Below are 17946 nucleotides of genomic sequence, written 5' to 3'. Positions count from 1 at the left end.
TGTCCACGGTGTATTCTTGCCAAACTATCTGACCAAGCTTTCAATCTAACTACAAGAAATATAGGTGAAGAATATAGTGATGAACACCGAGAAAAAAGATGCAATCAGCAAACAACAGAATTTGAATGCAGGGAATCTCTTAGGATAGATCCCTAGTTCCTCAACAAACTACGGGGTGGGGGGGGGGGTGGGGAGAGAAAAGGGAAAAATAGAGGAAGGATGCTTACAACTAAAGACAGATGCAAGCTCAGGTGTGAAAACTGTTTGAATCCTGAATGTAACAAATCATTCTTTAAAAATATGGGCCAATCAGGGAAATTTGCTTTATGACTGGATATTTAATATTAAGGAATTATTAAAAATTTTAGGCATGACAATGATATTGCAGTTGTTAAAAGAAAAAAGGCCTTATTTATAACAATAAAAGCGTAATATGCTAATTAGACCGGACATCCTTCTGGTCATACCTTCCGTCCTTCCAGATGAAGCCGACGCTGTGAGGGAAGCCCGGGTCCTGGGTGACAGAGGGAAGCTGGTGCTGGCAGCCGGGGGAAGGAAGGCCTACTCTTGCATGAATTTCATGCATCAGGCCTCTAGTCATTTATAAACCTAATCTAGTTTATACAGACAAGATGACATAATTTGTTTCAAAAAGGACCTATAGGTGAAGGGAAGGGAATGTGTGTATGTGTGTGGTGGGAAGGGGAGAGGCATATGTAGAAAACACACTGGCCAGGAGTTGATCATTCAAAGCCCAACTTAGGAGTCCCAGAGCCTGGATTCCAATCTCAGCACCATCACTTATTGGCCATGAGACCTTGGTCAAGGTCCTAAGCCTCAGGTCTTCCTTACCTATAAAGTGGAGGTAACCGTTGTAGGTTCTTCATAGGACTGTTATGAACATTATAGAAAATGCATGTAATGTACTTAGCACAGTACCCAGGCATAGAGTGAGCACTCAATACATGTTACCTTTTATTATTACTATTGTCAGTTATTACCATTGTTACTCAAGATCACAAAGCTGGGAATCTGCTAAATTCAAACCCACCTTCTTTCCAATACATTCTGATGCTGCCCCCAGCCCCACCCTGAGTCTCAGTGGAGACTGAGAACAAGTAACAGTCACATTCTGCAATGAGAGATGCTATACTAAAACCTTTAATGGCATTGCTACGCAGCCGGGCTTCTGGAATCAGACAATGAGCGATCCTGTGTTATAACACTGTAACTTAATGTGTCCTTACTGTGGATAGCTCCTCCTCTGGTGGAATGTAAACACTCAAGTACTGTAACCCCCTTATAAATCAATATGCACATGTATAAATTCACAGTGATGAAACACTGAACTATTGTGTCATCCTCGCAAAACATGGCCTCAGATTTGTACCATATTGGGTACTGGCATAAATGATGTAAGGCAAACCTCAGAATCCCAACACAGAAAACTAACCAAGTGATAAAGCATCAAGCCTCGCATGTGGCACAAGCTTATATAATACTAGAGGCCCGGTGCATGAAATTTGTGCACTCGGGGGGTTCCCTCAGCCTGGCCTGCACCTTATTGCAGTCCGGGAGCCCTCAGAGGATGTCCGACGGACAGCTAAGGCAGGGAGAGGGCCTAAGCCATTAGTTGGACATCCTTAGTACTGCCGCGGAGGCAGGAGAGGCTCCTGCCACTGCCACTGCACTAACCAGCCATGAGCCTGGCTTCTTGCTGAGCAGTGCTCCCCCCATGTGGGAACACTCTGATAAGCAAGGGGCTGCTCCTGCATTGAGTGTCTGCCCTGTGGTGGTCAGTAAGCATCAGAGCAACTGGTCGTTCTGCCGTCTGGTCGATTTGCATATTAGCCTTTTATTATATAGGATTACAATGCTAAGGACCCATAAGAAATCTTGATATCTCCAATAAGATAAACATTTCCACTTCTACTTAACAACCGGATTACAGATCCTGAGAAAACTTCTTCAATGCTATTTTACTTCTTCATGCAACAGTTCTGACCACATGCCGATTCTTGATCAGCCCTCTTTTCTCCCAATGCCATACCTGCCTGGCTCTCCTGCCTCTAGCAGAGCCTGCACTTCTGTCTCCTTCGCTGTCCTTTCCCATCCACAGCCCTTAGAGCAGTGGTTCTCAACCTGTGGGTTGCGACCCCTTTGGCAGTCGAACGACCCTTTCACAGGGGTTGCCTAAGACCATCCTGCATATCAGATATTTACATTACGATTCATAACAGTAGCAACATTACAGTTATGAAGTAGAAATGAAAATAATTTTATGGTTGGGTCACAACATGAGGAACTGTATTTAAAGGGCCAGAAGGTTGAGAACCACTGCCTTCCGGGTTGACGTTCCCTGGAACCCACTGTTCTATTTGCTTCTTCTATATACTTGCCCCAGGCAATCTCAGGCCAAACCAAGTAGCTTCAACTACCATATTTACAAAAACTCTCTTTCATTCATTCTTTGTGCATTCATTCAACAAATATGTGCTGGGCCCCCATTGTGTGGCATCTTGTCCTGGGGATTCAAGAGGATCAAAGCAGATATATAGATGGCCCTCAACTTACAATTTTTCGAGTTTACAATGCTGCAGAAGTGATACTCATTCAGTAAAAACCTACTTTGAATGATCATTTTTATATTTTCTGGGGCTAACGAAGAGCAGTAGGGTGCTCTGTCGTGATGCTGGACAGCGGCAGCGAGCACAGCTCAGGGTCATCTGCAGGACCACAAGGATGAACAACAGAAACTCTAGTGCGCTGTGTTGCCAGCATTTTTTTGAATACTGAGTTTTGTGTTTTCACATCCCATCGTGTCTACAAAACTCCCATCTATGTCACCTGCTTCTGATGAGAAGAATAAGAGGAAGGCAATCACAGATGGTCCCAAATTAGGATGAGCTTATATCCTGAGAATGGAGGTGTTCTGAGCACGTGAAGGTAGGCTAGGCTAAGCTGTGATGTTTGGTAAGTTAGATGAATTAAACACTTTTTTTTTTTAATTAAATTTTCGGCTTACGATGGGTTTATCAAGATGTAACCCATGCTACGTCCAGGAGTGTATGTGAGAGGACAGAGGCTCATATCTAAAGAATCACAAGATAAATGTGCAATGATAAATGTAGTCAGTGCGTAAGCATGGTGCAGTAAGAAACAGAGGGGTCTAACTTCATCATGGAGATCAGGGAATGATTCCCTAAGAAAGCAATGACTGAACTGATGTCAAACCCTTCCATCCCAAACCTCTCGTCTGAATCCCAGACCAGAATTTCAGTATATCTCCATCTCAAAGAATGTAAGTACATGTACCTAAAATTCAACATACTCCAAACGGCATTATCTTTCTTCCAATGCCTTAATTCCCCATCTCAGTGACAGACTGTGTGATCCATCCAGAAATGTTGCAATTATCCTTTCCACTGTCCCCTTCATCACTCTCCATTCCCAATTTGTCACCAAGTCCTATCAATTTTGCTTCCTGTCCGTCCCATCTCTCCATCCCAGGCATCAGTTCCCATCGTGTCTTACCAAGTTAGTACCAGAGCTCATTTGCTCGGACTCCAGTGCCTGTCCCCCTCCCCCCTAGTCTTACCCACACTCAGAAGGAACCACCTACCATGCAAAGTATGCCTCTCCCTCTTTCAGTGCCTCTCATTGCTTATGTTCTGGGCAATAAGTCCAAACTGTACTAGGAGGCTGCGCATATTTCATCAATCTCCTGTCCCATCATGCTCTAGTGCAGGTGGAAATTCCAGGCACAATGACCCATTTCCAGTTGTCTCCACACCATAGCGTGTCTTCTGCCCAAAATGCCCTATTTCATCTTCCACCTGCCCCCAAATCCTTCTATCCCCGCATGCCAGTCTTTGAACAGTCTATGAATCCATAGTAACATGAGAAAAATAAAGTTAGCAAACCAATGGAGGTCCCCCAGTATTTTGGGAAATGTAAATAATACCCTAAGGACTCTTGTGTAGCTTTTGAGTATCATGCTAATACCTCCTCTAAGAAGCCTTCCATGACTTCTCGATGTTGGGGAATCATACAGTTTATTGTTTATTGTCCAAACTGGGAGGCTTTGAGGGCAAAGGAGGTGCCATTAAAAACAATGTTGAACAATGGGCACAGACCAGGACTGTCCCAGGGACTCCATCTGTGTGGCCAGCCCACCTCTAGACAGAGTTGGCCACTTTCTTCTCTCAACTCCCAAAGCACCTCTGTCTGTTCACTACATAGTGTGTGTTTGTATGTCGATTCCCGCACTTATCTGAGAATTCCACAAAGACCAGGCCAGGCCTTTTCTACCTGTATCACCAGCATCTCTCCAGGGCCAGGCACAGAGATGACACCAAGTGTTATCAATGAAAGCAGATGTTTATTTAATAAATTATCTGAGTAAGAAAGATTAGTTGCCTTCATTTTGGCCAACAAAGAAGTTAAAAAATTCCATACTACACTTCTTCATTTGATTGCAGAGGTCCTCAAACTTTTTAAACAGGGGGCCAGCTCACTGTCCCTCAGACATTCCACACATGCGCACTGCGGGCCTGGGACAGTCGGCTGTTAAGCAGGACAGGCAGCGGCGGCAAAAACACCCAGCGGGCCGGATAAATGTTTTCGGCGGGCCGCATGTGGCCTGTGGGCCGTAGTTTGAGGACCCCTGGATTAAAGAGTTTTAAATGGGAACAAAGTCTTCACAGAGAAAAATTCTAAGCCTCAGACCAATGGCCAGATGTCAATCAACCAAAAGCTATTTACTCAGCATAATACACTCTTAGGGCCCAGTGGGTATAACTGAATAGCTTATAGTTTGTGGGATGACAAAAAATGCATAAACAAAAATGAAAACGAATAAAGAAATAAAATACATAAACACCAAATAAGTATTACAGGAATTCACGGAAGGCAAGAGAGACACCACTCTTACGTTCAGAAAAGCAGCTCCCTGAAATGATGGGATTTGAACGAAACCTTGAGAAATAGATTTGCCCACAAGGGAAGCAGGGAGGAAGTCCCAAAGCGGGGCAGGGGTAGATGTTGGGGAGACCACCGGGGGTAAGAAGATTTGTTTTGGGAGCTGTAACTAGACTTTCACGGATTAGTTTCAGCAAATATGAAGCAACTCATAAAGGTTCCTGGACTCTTACCTCCTTCCTCAAAAAAGTAATAGTATCTGCCTGACACATATAGGTTGCTCATTCCTTTAGAACCTCTTTAGTTGTGAGACCTGGTAAAACATGATCTTAGGAAGATTACCTTTGGCACAACTTTCAGATGGAAGAACTGCTGAAGTCACCCGTTGGCATGTATGAACCATCTATGTCTTTGTAAAGTTCTCAGCAAACCACAGCTTGGCAGCCTATAGCGCTCTTTACCCGACAGCTGGCCTTTCGGTCTTCTCATGAAAGAATATGGTGTTCATACTGGGGTGCTACTACATGTAAGCAACCATGGGGTAGACCTCCTTGTTGACGTTGGGGTCCAGGGAGACACTTTTAGAAGAGGCCGCTTCTCTTGAGTTGCTGAGTGTCTCACCAATTTCACTAGCATCGGTGAGGATGGGTATAAAAAATGTCCCCACATCCCACCTGAGTGTGGAGACTCCCCATTTCCCTTGCCCTACCCTGCCCAGGCGGGGACAACCATAGGTCACCAAGGGAGGTCAAGCTATGTCCTGACACATGGCTTGACAATGAACTGAAATTATTTCGATTTCCACCGCGCTCAAATGAATATAGGCCCATAAGAGAAAGGGAATTCTTACTTAAAAGCCATTCTTCCTGCTCTGCTCTGAAGCTCCTTCTTCCCAAAGCCCTAGAGCACTCAGGATATTGCACAACCAATGTTGGATCTACTGTTGAAGTACAGTTTTATAAAAGACCAATTCAACTTTGTATGCAACGAGGCCATAGGATATGTTTTGCCAGTAGTGGTCCTCAGCTTAATATTTTTTTCTCCCACTGACCCTACTGAAGGGGCCAACATAGACCACAAACTTACAGGGAAAACCAACATTGTTAGGTATAACACTGTTTGGCATAAATGTGTCCCGTGAGCTTATAAAATTTTCATGGCGTGCAGTAAAACCACAACAAATGAGAAAAAAATGTGGTTCAAGTTAGAGTCATATTTATTTAACCAGCATTTATTTAACCAAAGGAGAAAAAAAATCAAGGTAATGAGGATGAAATTAAATAAACCATTCCCCTTCTGTGTTTAGTAAGTAGGTTTTGGTGGGCAATAAAGCCTTTTCAGTGGTGCTATTATGAAAATCTATAAAACGCTTTTCAAGACTTGTTGTCCAAATCTTTCAAAATAACAATCATCATTGGGCTAGTCCTTTATTTATAATCCAACATAGTATGTAATAGCTAAATGAAGTAAACAAGCAATGTACTTCAGCTATCATTAAATGGCTTAAAGAGCCTTAAAAAGTCCAACAATATAGTAGAATCAAAAGTGGGGGGGAAAAGAGGCAGAAAGATCCCTGAACTTGGGGGTGCTCTAATTCCATTTTTTCTGCAAGGTACAAAGCACATGGACTTGGAGTCATGAATACTCTAAACACACCTGCTGAGAGGGCGTGAGCCTGCAAACAGGCAGAGGCAGGCACCTGGAAGATCTAAAGGCTTGATGGAGAGAAGTAAGTGGGAGTAATAGGGGGTGTGGGGCAAAGTAGGGCAGGGTAGAGGGCCTGAGGGCAGGAGTCTACACTTGACAGAGAGGTGGGAGGAGTCGGGGAGAACACGGGGCTGGAGATGTGGTTAAGAACTGGAGACCAGTCAGCCACATCCAACCCAAGCCTTGCAGGCAGCAGTTAGGCAGTGGGACCAAGAAGCAGGAGAGTCTATGGGTGAAAATCTGTGAGACAGAAAACGAGGGGAAACCTTCAGAAAGGATAGGAAGGTGAGGGGGCCCTCGTCTTAAGGCATAAAAGGTAAAAGCAGCTGGAGAGAGAAGAAAGTGAGAGGCGGAGCCAAGGATGCAGGCAGCCCAGGGGCGCTCACTGCAAGAGACAGATCTCCCTTTCCTTGTTTTAAGTTACTGTAGAGGGACAGCAGTGACTGCTGAACACAGCCTCTCTTGGGAAAATCTAACAAACCAAGAGGTGGGGCGACCTGAGCTGTCCCAGGACCTTCCTCCCCTCCCCGATCCTGAAGAGACCCCAGTGTGGAAGACATCAGTGCAGAGGCTGCAGCACACAGTGAGACAGGCTACAGGAAGGATTCTGAAAACCATAAAGCACAATGCAAACAGGAGGCGCTGTCATTCCCTGAGTCCCTCAGACACAGAAGAGTGAGACCAGCATGACCACCATGAGCGAAGAAATATTCGGCAAATATGGCTATTGTACCTCTTCCAAATCGAGATGCCCTAACCAGAAATTCCAGTAATTGGAGAGGACCTTACCCTTGGTATGTTTACTTTCCTGTCACATAGTTTTCAACACTTAAAAATCCTACCTGAGGCACGTGCCATGGAGCTCTTAAGAAACTATCTTACTGGTTTATTAAAATGGCAGCTCGCATCTAATGCATTTCCAAGGAGTCTTTTTAATACCTTCTAGATTTTAACTAATTAGGTTAATTCCATTCCATTCAATTCACTCATTGAATGACTTCCCAGTACCAGGCAAAGTGGTGGCTGCTGGGCAGGGGGTGGGAGCGGGGGGGGGGGGGGGGGGGGGGGGCTGCACCGAGGGTCTTCTCCGTGTCCATTTCAGACTGGGAAAGCTGTCTCCTCTGGGACCGCATTACCTGGGAACGTGTTTAATTTTAAGAAGTCAAGGAACTTCTTAATACCTGGTGACTGCGACATTCACTAGGACGTGCCTCCTCGCCAAGTTTCCGCCCAGTCACTCCTGTCATAATTGCATAACCACAGCATGTCAAGTTGTTTCTTGTTGCAACTGTAACTTGTAAAATTAAACTTCAGAACTGAGATAGTCAAGCTAAATAATTGCCTACTTTAAAAAGACGTGTCTCTATAATTTACATGCCACTTCAGATAGCTCCTGCACGATGATCCCTGGGAGTCACCGCTGTCACCAGTGTTCAAACGCCGTTCCAGTGTGGCAAGCCTCCCTGCACGCAGGCCCGTCCTGTCTTCTCAGTTTTCTGAGCAGCATTTCATATGGATCCACTGCGCTCCGCTTTCCACGTTTTAACGAGAACCCGATTAATCGCATTTCCTTTTCCCATGCTATGGGACTTCTAAAATTCCAAAGAAGGGCCATAAAATGGCCCCAAATGCCCTTGCTTGTGCTCCATGGGGCTCTACGGTGTATTGAGAAGTTTGAGTGAAGCTGGATACTTAACACACTCAGGTCCCTCTGGGAATGAGTCGCCTGCCCTCTCCTGCCCCTCATGGGAGGCACCATCCCTCCCTGTCCCAGCCCGGGGTGTCCCATTCTCTGAAGGAAAACACCTAGTGGAAGGGGGCCACGAAGAGCCTGGAGCAAGCTGTTCAAGAGGAAATACTCAAGGCCTGACGGGTCAAAAGTCCAACACCGTGTGGAGGCCCCGTCAATCGGCCTGGAAATGGTACCCCTCATGGGGTGAGCCACTTTCTTCCTCGGTAGGTTTTTTCAATCAGTCCGAGAAAATAGTACCAATGAATAAACAAGCTCTTGATTTCCGCCCTGGGATTCTTCAAGACGCTCAAACTACTTTAGGGGGTGGCCTAGTCACTCCCCCAAATCCATGCTTCACAATAAAGTAAGATGGGGGTGGGGAGACACGAGGGGTTGAAGGATAAATTACGAGCCAAGAAAACCAAACGATCCGTTCTCTCACCCAGTGAAACCGAGTCAGTGTTGAAGTAGAAAGCTAGAACCTCAGGGTCTTTGAGGATAAACCTTTAGCAATGGCTCTAAGACCTCCCTTCCAACCAAAGCCAGTTTTCTCAGAAATCTGCTTGAGTGGAGATAAGCTTGACAAGAGGTACACCCCACCCCTCCTCCGGCATCCACTCAGCCAAGTGCTGAGTTTGCTGTCTTTGTTGCTTCTCCTAGTAGCCTTCACAGCCCTTCTCTGAATCCGGTTTGCACACAGGCGCCAAGAGGGGAGGTTAATTTCAACGTGGCTGTTGCGATTGGTGAAGTGCTGGTCCCAGCATCCGTTTTAGGCAGATAAGTACACTCAGCTGTAGCACAACAAAACCAGGTGATCAAGCCTAAACTAATTTCCATGTCTGATCAGTTGCATTTCCAAAAAGGCAACACAGGGCAAACATGTTCTACTGATGCTACAATCCAGCTCTGGAAGCATGAAAAAGGGGAGAAAACGGAAAATGGAGCATCTTGGACTTGAAGACTCTCTCAAAAGCATCACCTTCTCCCCTCAAGAGAGCTAGAGTAGGCCAGGCCCGCGTTAACTCAGGATTTGTTTTCTACCCTGCTACATCCCGAGTCCAGCGAACTGAACGGCTCTTCTCATTAGTAGAGGGTGAGCCCACTGCTGGAAGTGTTTATAACATCTGTCTGTGTAACCAAGGTGTCACTTCCCCAAACGGTCCATACTGTTTCCTTAAAAAAAAAATTTTTTTTTAAATTCTACATGAAATCTGTGGTGTGTCAGCCCCTTCCCAAGGTCTGAGTCAGAGCCTGCCTGCCTTTACCGAGGTTCTAGGTGACCAGGGTGTATCACTTTCAGAGTTGCCCCGGGAGCTGAACTTGTGGCTGTCTTCCAACCACACACAACATAATCGCTATCTATTTTAAAACACTCGTCCTAGCCCACATGCCGTGGAAGATGCCTCCTACATAGGTCTTCAACTTCCTACTGGAAACAAAACATTCCTGTGTCACACTTCGCATGTCATCTGTCAGGACTAATGCGTGTTTGTGTGTATATCTAATTTATCTCTGGCCGTGCAACTCTTGAAGCAAAGAAAGCCACCCCAAATGTTACCGTCCTGCCTGAGCCAATGACGAGCTTGGGGAAAGGATTGAATAGGAGATGAGAGGAGCCCTTAAGCCCAGGGACTTCTCTCACACAAACAGCAAATGGGGAAAAAATAATAAAAACCCTCGGTAGAGGGAGGCGGCTGGTGGATGATAGAGGAAGGGCATTAAGCTGCCTACCAAAGGCCGCCGAGCAGCGCACTTCTCCAGCTGCCTGCAGGGAGCAGTGAAATCTTCTCCTCGCTCAATAAGCAAGCCCTCTCTGCCAGCCTCGCAGGGGGCACGAATAATAAACACATGGAGCTGGGCACACAGATGCACCGGGACCAGCCACCCCGCAAAAGGTCAAAACTTCAGAAACGCCGGGGATCAGGGCACCCTCACACACATCTATCCGTCGCAGCGGGAGAGAAGGAGCTTGGGGACCAGGCAAAGGATTCTGAATTGTTATTTTCTTTCGGGCTCCGGCTGGCAAAGTACGACGGCTACATGCAAAGCTAGAGAGGTGCAGGAAGGCTGACGGCGGCGGGGGTGCGAGTAGGAAGGGAGGGGTGTCTCACCCCAGCCACCCAGGCCTCGCGGTGACGAAAGCCGTCAGCAGCCCCAACCGCATCCCACTCGCGGCCCCGCCGGCAGACGCCCCCCGCAGCGCCCTCCGCCCCGGCTTCCGCCCAGGCCACCCCTCCAGCCCCGCACCCGCGGCAGCCTCGGCCCGGCCGCGCGCGGGCAGCGCCACGGCCGCGGCTCCCATCCCCTCCGCGCCGCAGACACCCCGCAGGCCTCCCCGCCTGCCCGCCCGGGCGCGCCGTGCCGGGGAGCCGAGACGGGGCGCGCACCGCCGCCCACTCCCCCCGCCCCGGGGCTGGCGGCGGCTCCCGCTTACCTTGGGCGCTCGCGGGGGGGGCTGAAGGTGGCAAGCCTCCCGCCCCCCGCCCCTCGCCTCCGCGCCGGGTTCTTCCTCCCTCCTCCTCCTCTTCCTCCTCCTGCCCACCGAGGGTCCCGGGCTCCCCCTCCGCCCGGCGGCCGGGAGTAGCCGCCGAAAGCCCCGAAGCCGGGCCCGCGTGCGTGCAGGCGGGAGGCGGCGGCGCGCGGCCAGCTCGCCAGTCACTGAGCGCGGCGCGCGGCTCCCAACTAAAGTGTGAAAGAAGCGGCGGCCGCGGCAGGCACGGCCCCCGGGAGTGGGCAGGGAGCGCGCGAGGGAGGGGACCGAGCAGGAGGGAGGGAGCCGGGGAGGGAGGGGACCTCCTCGCCCAGTCACTCGCTCGAGGGGCGGGGGCAGCCAGACACTCCCCACCGCCCGGCCCTCCCCGCGCGCCCGGCTCCCCTCCCCCGGGGAGGGGCCTGCGGAGGCCGCGAGGGCGCCGCGCTCGGGAGAAAGGGACCCGGCGAGAGGACGGTCGGGGGTGCGAAGGGCCGCGGGGAGGGGAGGAGGGCGAGGACGGGCGTGTGTGCCTGTGTGTTTGTGTTTGTGGTGTGTGTGCGCGCGCCCTGGGGCCAGCGGGAGGGGAGCGCGCGGCGCGAAAGCTGAGGTTGGGCCTGTCACCCGGGCGGTGGCCTGGCAGCCGCGGGGCGGCTCAGGGGCCCCGAGGGCCCAGCTCTGCGGGAGATCCAGGCCAGCCCGTGGGCCCGGCCGTAAGGTTGTGGCTGCGGGATGAAGACGGGGGCGGGGGAAGGCCGGGCATCCTCGCGGTCCTGGCAGCCCAGCGGCCCCGGCCCCGCCACCGAACCGCCTCCGCCCTGCCCTGGAGCGGTGGTTCCTGCAAGATGAATGAAGCACCGCCACTCGGTGCGAGCGGCACTGGAGGGAAAGTGACGGGCGCACCCTGGGTCCGAGATCTGGCGCCCTTCGCTCCTCCCCGCCCTTCCCGGCCTCTCGGGACTAAAGGGAGGAGGCTGCGCCAGTTGGGCAGGTCTGGGATGGCTGGGGTCTAGAAAAATCACCGTCCACCACTTTATCTGTTCCGTTTTTGCGGATCCTCACAGGGGGTGAATTTCCCACCCTCTGGGGAAAGGTACTCTTCTCCTCTCCCCGGCCATATGGGGTGTTCCGTGTGTGCACTTAATTGATCTTTCAGCGTTGATAGCTGTTGGATGCCTTTGTGTGGCTTCCCCTCGCTTCGCTGCTCCTGCATTGCCCTAGACACGTGAGGAATGTTAGGCCTCCAGGGTGAGGACACCCAAGAAAACAATAGGGTCAGAAAGAGCCTCCTGGGTCCCGCGGATTGCACACCAACCAATCATTTCTCACTCTCAGCCGAGAGGAAGCGGGGAAAATGGAAAGGGGCACACCAGAGCTGTGACAGTGATGAGACTCTTAACTGAAAAGCAAATTCATAATTTAGTTTAGTGAAATGAGTTCATAACCACCCATAATGGTTAGGGAGTTGGCCTTTTTTTGGGGAAAAAAAAAGATTTTCCTGTGGGCTCCCTTTTTCAATTTAAAAGGCTGGCATGACATTGTTTTTGAAACTGGCTTGTATTCTATTTTTTAAGCTATCCATATTCTAGTTTGTTTTTCTTTTTGGACCAGAACTCTCTGTAGTCTAGCCTCCTGAAGAGGGGCAGTTAAGAAGGGAAAGTGGGCTAATTAAGATTCCAGCCAGGGGCTGCCAGCCGCCATCTCTTACATTAGGCCACTTGTTTCACTTCCTTTAGCCTTTCTTTCTTGTCTGTAAAATGGGATTCATGATAGAAGAGCTCCTACCTCATAAGCTTGTTGTGAAAGTAAAAAGGAAATTGAAATGAGGTGGCAATATGTGCAAAACACTTTGCATGATGCCTGACACATGGCAAGCACTCCGTAACTCAGCTGTTAGTTCAGATATGTAGTTTAACCCCCAATTTAGTAGACTTTTTTTTTTTTCTCTCTTTGCATTCCTTCTTAAAGTTGAGGGGACGGAGAAATCTATCTGCTGGGTTCATCCCAAATGTAGTCAACCCTTCTCTGATGCCTGACACCTACTCCTGTGTAAAATGAAAGAAGTCTGTATCTAGATATGATCCTAAAGCATCCTGAAGGGTAGCAAGCTTGTGTATCTCCCCACCTCTCTCCTCTCATCTACAAAGCCCACCCTGAATAGACCAAGCTCTATACATGTTGGCCTGTGTTGTATTTTATCCTTTCAGGGCTGGGAACAGTGGCTGGCCGTGTAGATTTCTTCTGAGGGCGAGGCACTGTGTGTCTTCTTTGACTTGGCATCCTAAACACTAACAGAAGGCCACAGAGCAGGCACTTCATGCATGCATTGCATACATTAAAGAACATCTATACCATGCCTTTTTAAAGCACACTTTCAATTATTCAAAGTAATGCATACTCATTGTAGAATCCAGTTGACCCTTGAACCACATGGGTTTGAACTGTGTGGGTCCACTTAAATGTGGATTTTTTTTTTCAATACATACCGGTCCTGTTTTGGATGATCTGCAGTTGGGAGTCCACAGAAGCAAAGGGCCAACTGGATGCACTGATCTACACTGTTTTATAGAGGACTGGAGCATCCACAGATGGTGGTATCCATGGGGGTCCTGGGACCAATCCCCCACAGAGACTGAGAGACAACTAAGTTTTGGGGGGAGTCAAAGGTTATACGTGGATTTTCTGACATGTGAGGTCAGTGCGCCTAACCCCTGTGTTGTTCAAGGGTCAACTGTATTTAGAAATTTCAGAAACTCAGCCGAGCATGAAGAAAATTAAAATCACCATAATTCTGCTTCACAGCGAGAAGCACTCAATAAGTGCTTCAAGTATATCCATCTTCCCTTCATTTATTTCGCTATTATTCAATCACCAAACACTTATTAAGGACCTAGTTAGGGACTAGACAACTTCCCAGGGCCGAGAACAGGTTGCATGTCAGTGTTGTTTGTTTCTCAGTAATACTCCTTGAAGTGTCATTCTATATGGTAGCGAGGCTTTCAGGGTAGACTACAAAAAGTCCCAAAGAGGAATCCTGTAATTAAACAGCAGTGCTGACTAGAAACAATCCAGGTTTTGTAGGGTTTGAAGCACTTACAATTTGGGGAGTCATCTTCAAGATAAGGAACACAAAAGTGCAATTACCCCTTGGACTAAGGGGTCATGGACTTAAGCCCCTTTTTGCTTCTCAGTACACCCCTCTTTGGTGCTGAAATTTCCATAGAAATTAACTGCTTTGATAAACATTTAATGTGAAAACTCGTTTCTAATTTCACCCAGGATCCTTAGGATACCTCTCCCACCTTCTCTGCAAATCTGGAAGAGTGGAGACTTCCACTATGTGCACAAGCATGCACACACACACGCACACTTTTGTGCACACTGCTACAGTAGGGGCAGTGGGACTACAGCAACTTCGGGCAAGGGCTGCAGAAGAGCGGGCAGATAGTGCACAGTGGCTGGGAGGGACAGACAGATGGGGCGCTGAGGTGCTGGGAGACTCCTTAGATCAGGGGTCCTCAAACTTTTTAAACAGGGGGCCAGTTCACTGTCCCTCAGACTGTTGGAGGGCTGGACTATAGTTTTAAAAAAAAAACTATGAACAAATTCCTATGCACACTGCACATATCTTATTTTAAAGTAAAAAAAACAAAACGGGAACAAATACAATATTTGTATTTGCATGTGGCCCACGGGCCATAGTTTGAGGACCCCTGCCTTAGATAAAGGTATGCACCATAAACCATGCAGCAGGAGCTGCCTGCAAATTGGTGTGGTCAGCATGAGCTAAATCTACTAGACATTTTATCACAGAATAATCTCTCTGGCTATTCATCATTACTAAATGACTGTAAACAGACTAATATAAGAAGAATGAAAGATGATCCCCTCCCCTTCACAAGTAAAAAAACCATCTCCTCTTTGCCCTTCCAGGCTACTAGAATCTCTGAATTCCATAACTTCAAACACTCTAAGTATAATTTTTAAAAGTGATATCTGGTTTTGGTCAGTAAAGTTTTAATTTTAATCTTCAAAAGCATTTCTATCATGATGAATTTTCTTTTATCCTTAAAATTTTAATTTATAAATGCTTAGCTCTATAGGATCATTCATAACACATAGGTGTGAATCTTTTGTTCTTATTTTTAAGTAGAGTATTATGGACTGAAGGTTGGTATCCCGCCAAGTTCATATGTTGAAGCCCTAAGTCCCAAAGTGGATGATATTGGGAAGTAGGGCCTTTGGGAGATGAAGTCATGAGGGTGGGGTCCTCAATGAGATTAGTGCCCTTATGAGAAGAGAGTTGGGAGCTCTCCCCAACCCCCAATCCTGACCACTCCTTCACCCTTGCCTCCTCCACCCCCACGCCTCCCCACCTCCCAATACTCCCCTACCCTCAACTCCCTGTCCCGCTCCCAACACACCATCTCCAAGGCAGGAAAAGAGCTCTCACTAAGAACCTGACCATGCTGGCACCCTGATCACAACTTCCAGCCTCCAGAACTATGAGAGATAAACGTCTGTTGTTTAAGTCACCCAGTCTGCGCTATTTTGTTATAGCAGCCCAAGCTGACTAAGACATATGGGTTCCCTTTACCATTGACTATAAAAAGGAAACCAAGGGGAAATGCAAGTTGATTGAAAAATAGAATAGTAAAAGCTGTACATATAAAAATAGTAAAAGCTATATGCCTCTTATAACTTCTCATCTAAACCCACATGAATTCATTTTATGTGATTTATTTTAAAAAGTTCCAATCAGGTTGATATTTTAAAATAATCAAGTTAAAAGTAGCTTTGGAAGGATTATTCAAAGACAGATAAATATCCTAAAATAAATACTACTCTGAAATGTGCTATCCGAGCAACCCAGCATGGAGTTCCTGAACTTTTGGAGTCTTCCTCCCTTACTGAAATTTCACAGCCTTACACTGTCGGGGACCTGCCATATCTTTTATCTTAGCTCCACCATCAAGACTTGAAACTAGATGTGTGTATGCATGTGTGTGTGTGTCCAAATCTTCTTCCTTTGGGGGTACCACAATGCACACACAGGTAAAGCACCCAATACACAGTTGTGGGTTGAGGGTTGTTTGTGTATTTTCTTTATACTGGTTAATCCTAAAGACACCACACAGCTCCTACAGAAGATGGGGGCAAAATCAGAGCAGATAGATTAAAGTCAGTGCTAACAACTTGCTAATGGTTCTAATTGGTCTCTCCATGATGTGTGAATTACTCTGAGTAACCTGCTTTTCTAGACCTGATAATTATGGCTCTATTTACTTCTATTTATTTCCTCCTTGGGTCTCTCCTTGGGGTATGTATTTTTCTTTTATCTCACTTTCCAAAATTGGGTAGACAGAAGATGAAAACAGGGGACATAGTCATTTGAAGCATGGAATGTTAAGAACCCATAACCAAGAGACTCAGCCACAGGTAAGAGAGAAGGATGAAGGAGAGGGAGGGGGACTCCAGACCCCCAGGTAGGGTCAGCTAAGCCCCCCAGGCTGTCTCCCCTCTCCTTCTCAGGGTCATGGCCTTGCCCAGTCACCGGAAGTTTGCTCTCTAGTGTGGAGCCCTCGTCCCCAGGTCACACAGCAGCTCCACCACTGTGGGTGTAACAGATGAAGTCACCTGGTGCTTACTGACACCTGCTTGGAGTATTGTCCTGCTTCCAGCTTATATGTGCTAATAGTATTGCTATGTCACATGCTGGTCTTGTCTCTCTAATGGACTGTAAGCTCTGTGAGAACTGGAGGCTTTGCTGCTCCCTGTAGGCTCAGCCAGACAGCAGGGTCTCCTGCAGCCTCAGAGGTTAGGGAGTAATCAAGTTGCCATGACATTGCTGTGTGGGCTCCTCTTAGTAATGATGGAAAGCAAATACTGCCGTCCAGACATTTCAGCCACAATGAAACAGACAGAGGATGTGGCTAAAAGAAGAAAAAGAGCACAATTCGTGTGTGTGTGTGTGTGTGTGTGAGAGAGAGAGAGAGAGAGAGAGAGAGAGAGAGAAGAAACAAACAAAATCTTCATTACCGTATTTTCACCTCTACCTCAACTTTACCTCTTTGAACACAGCCTTTCCTTTTCCGACAGCCTTTCAGAAAGTGAAGCAATTCTGAGGAGATAAATGGAAGGAGTCAAGTTGCAGCTCCCTTCACCATATTGAAGAACCCCTAAAACAACCGGTAAGTCATTACTTCTCATTATACTTCAGATTACAAAAACTCTGCTGGTTCTGATGTTATGAACTGATTTCAGATACAATTATTGAGAACTAACATTTTTAAGGGCTAATAAAAATACTGCTCTCATGGAGATATAAACAACTTGCTGGTTTCAGATCAGATGCTAAAAGGGAGAAAGGAATGAATGGGGGAATTCCAAAATAAATGGTTCAAATAGTTTTGGGGTGTTGGCATATAATCAGAAAGTTTTCTAAACTCCCCCTCATGCTTTAACTGATTTGGTCCCCCCTCCCCCCCATAAAATGCTAGGGAGGTGTTGTTATTATAAACAGCTCCATCTTCTAGATGCAAAATCTCTAAATGCAAAACAATAAGGTTAAGTTATCAGGACAAAGCCAAGGTTACCTAGCTAATAAGTGACAGGGCTGGCACTAGCTCTTAGACTTGGTACTTAGACTACACCATACGGATGGTGACCACTGGGCGTAGAAAAGAACACTTTTATCTTCAGGAATCTACTGAGTGGTAGGCAGCCTCAGTACACTGTCCACCTCCTCCATGGTCTCTATCACTGGTGAGGGTCCAGAAGAGGATTAGCACTGTGGGTCCATGATACCTGCTGGCTACTCAGAAGCCTGCTGTGGGTTCTCCTCACCAGAAGACTATTACCGAGGTAGGAGATCACAGAGCAAAGGTGGCTAGAAGGCTTCAAACACGATAGCGTTTCCATGCTTCCTCACTTGTTCAATTGAATCAGTTCTTGGTCCTAAATAACTTTGTTGCTAAAGGACAGCTTTATCAACAAATACCCAGTATCAATGTAAGGCAACCATTAGCCTAAACCAGGGGTGGGCAACTCCTGGCACGCGTGCCAATCATGGCACGCCAGTAACTTTTGCTGGCACGCAAAACCCTCTCTTATAATC

The 17946-nt window shown here is 47.5% G+C and overlaps 1 protein-coding gene and 1 long non-coding RNA gene across 4 annotated transcripts in view; one reads left to right on the top strand and one right to left on the bottom strand.

The window, feature by feature from the left end:
• The window catches only part of CUNH1orf21 (chromosome unknown C1orf21 homolog), a 179869-nt gene extending 168862 nt beyond the window's left edge, over window positions 1–11007 (bottom strand). Inside the window, exon 1 of one of the 2 annotated variants that reach the window (XM_070396536.1) lies at window positions 10794–11007. The gene's annotated coding sequence lies outside the window, so the exon portion shown is untranslated. The remainder of the gene's footprint in view (window positions 1–10793) is intronic. The other variant, XM_070396537.1, reaches the window with a different exon arrangement.
• A 235-nt stretch (window positions 11008–11242) lies between these two features.
• Window positions 11243–17946, top strand: part of LOC138995974 (uncharacterized) — a 42028-nt gene continuing 35324 nt past the window's right edge. For both annotated transcript variants that reach the window (XR_011468707.1, XR_011468706.1), the window contains exons 1-2: window positions 11243–11313; window positions 16929–17020. This is a non-coding gene — a long non-coding RNA (uncharacterized lncRNA). The remainder of the gene's footprint in view (window positions 11314–16928; window positions 17021–17946) is intronic.

This window comes from Myotis yumanensis, unplaced genomic scaffold, assembly GCF_028538775.1.
Source record: "Myotis yumanensis isolate MYYU_CA2020_CCGP unplaced genomic scaffold, mMyoYum1.0.hap1 SCAF_17, whole genome shotgun sequence".
Classification (NCBI taxonomy): domain Eukaryota; kingdom Metazoa; phylum Chordata; class Mammalia; order Chiroptera; family Vespertilionidae; genus Myotis; species Myotis yumanensis.
Note: the sequence above shows the minus strand (reverse complement) of the source record. Positions and strands in the feature narration are given on the sequence as shown.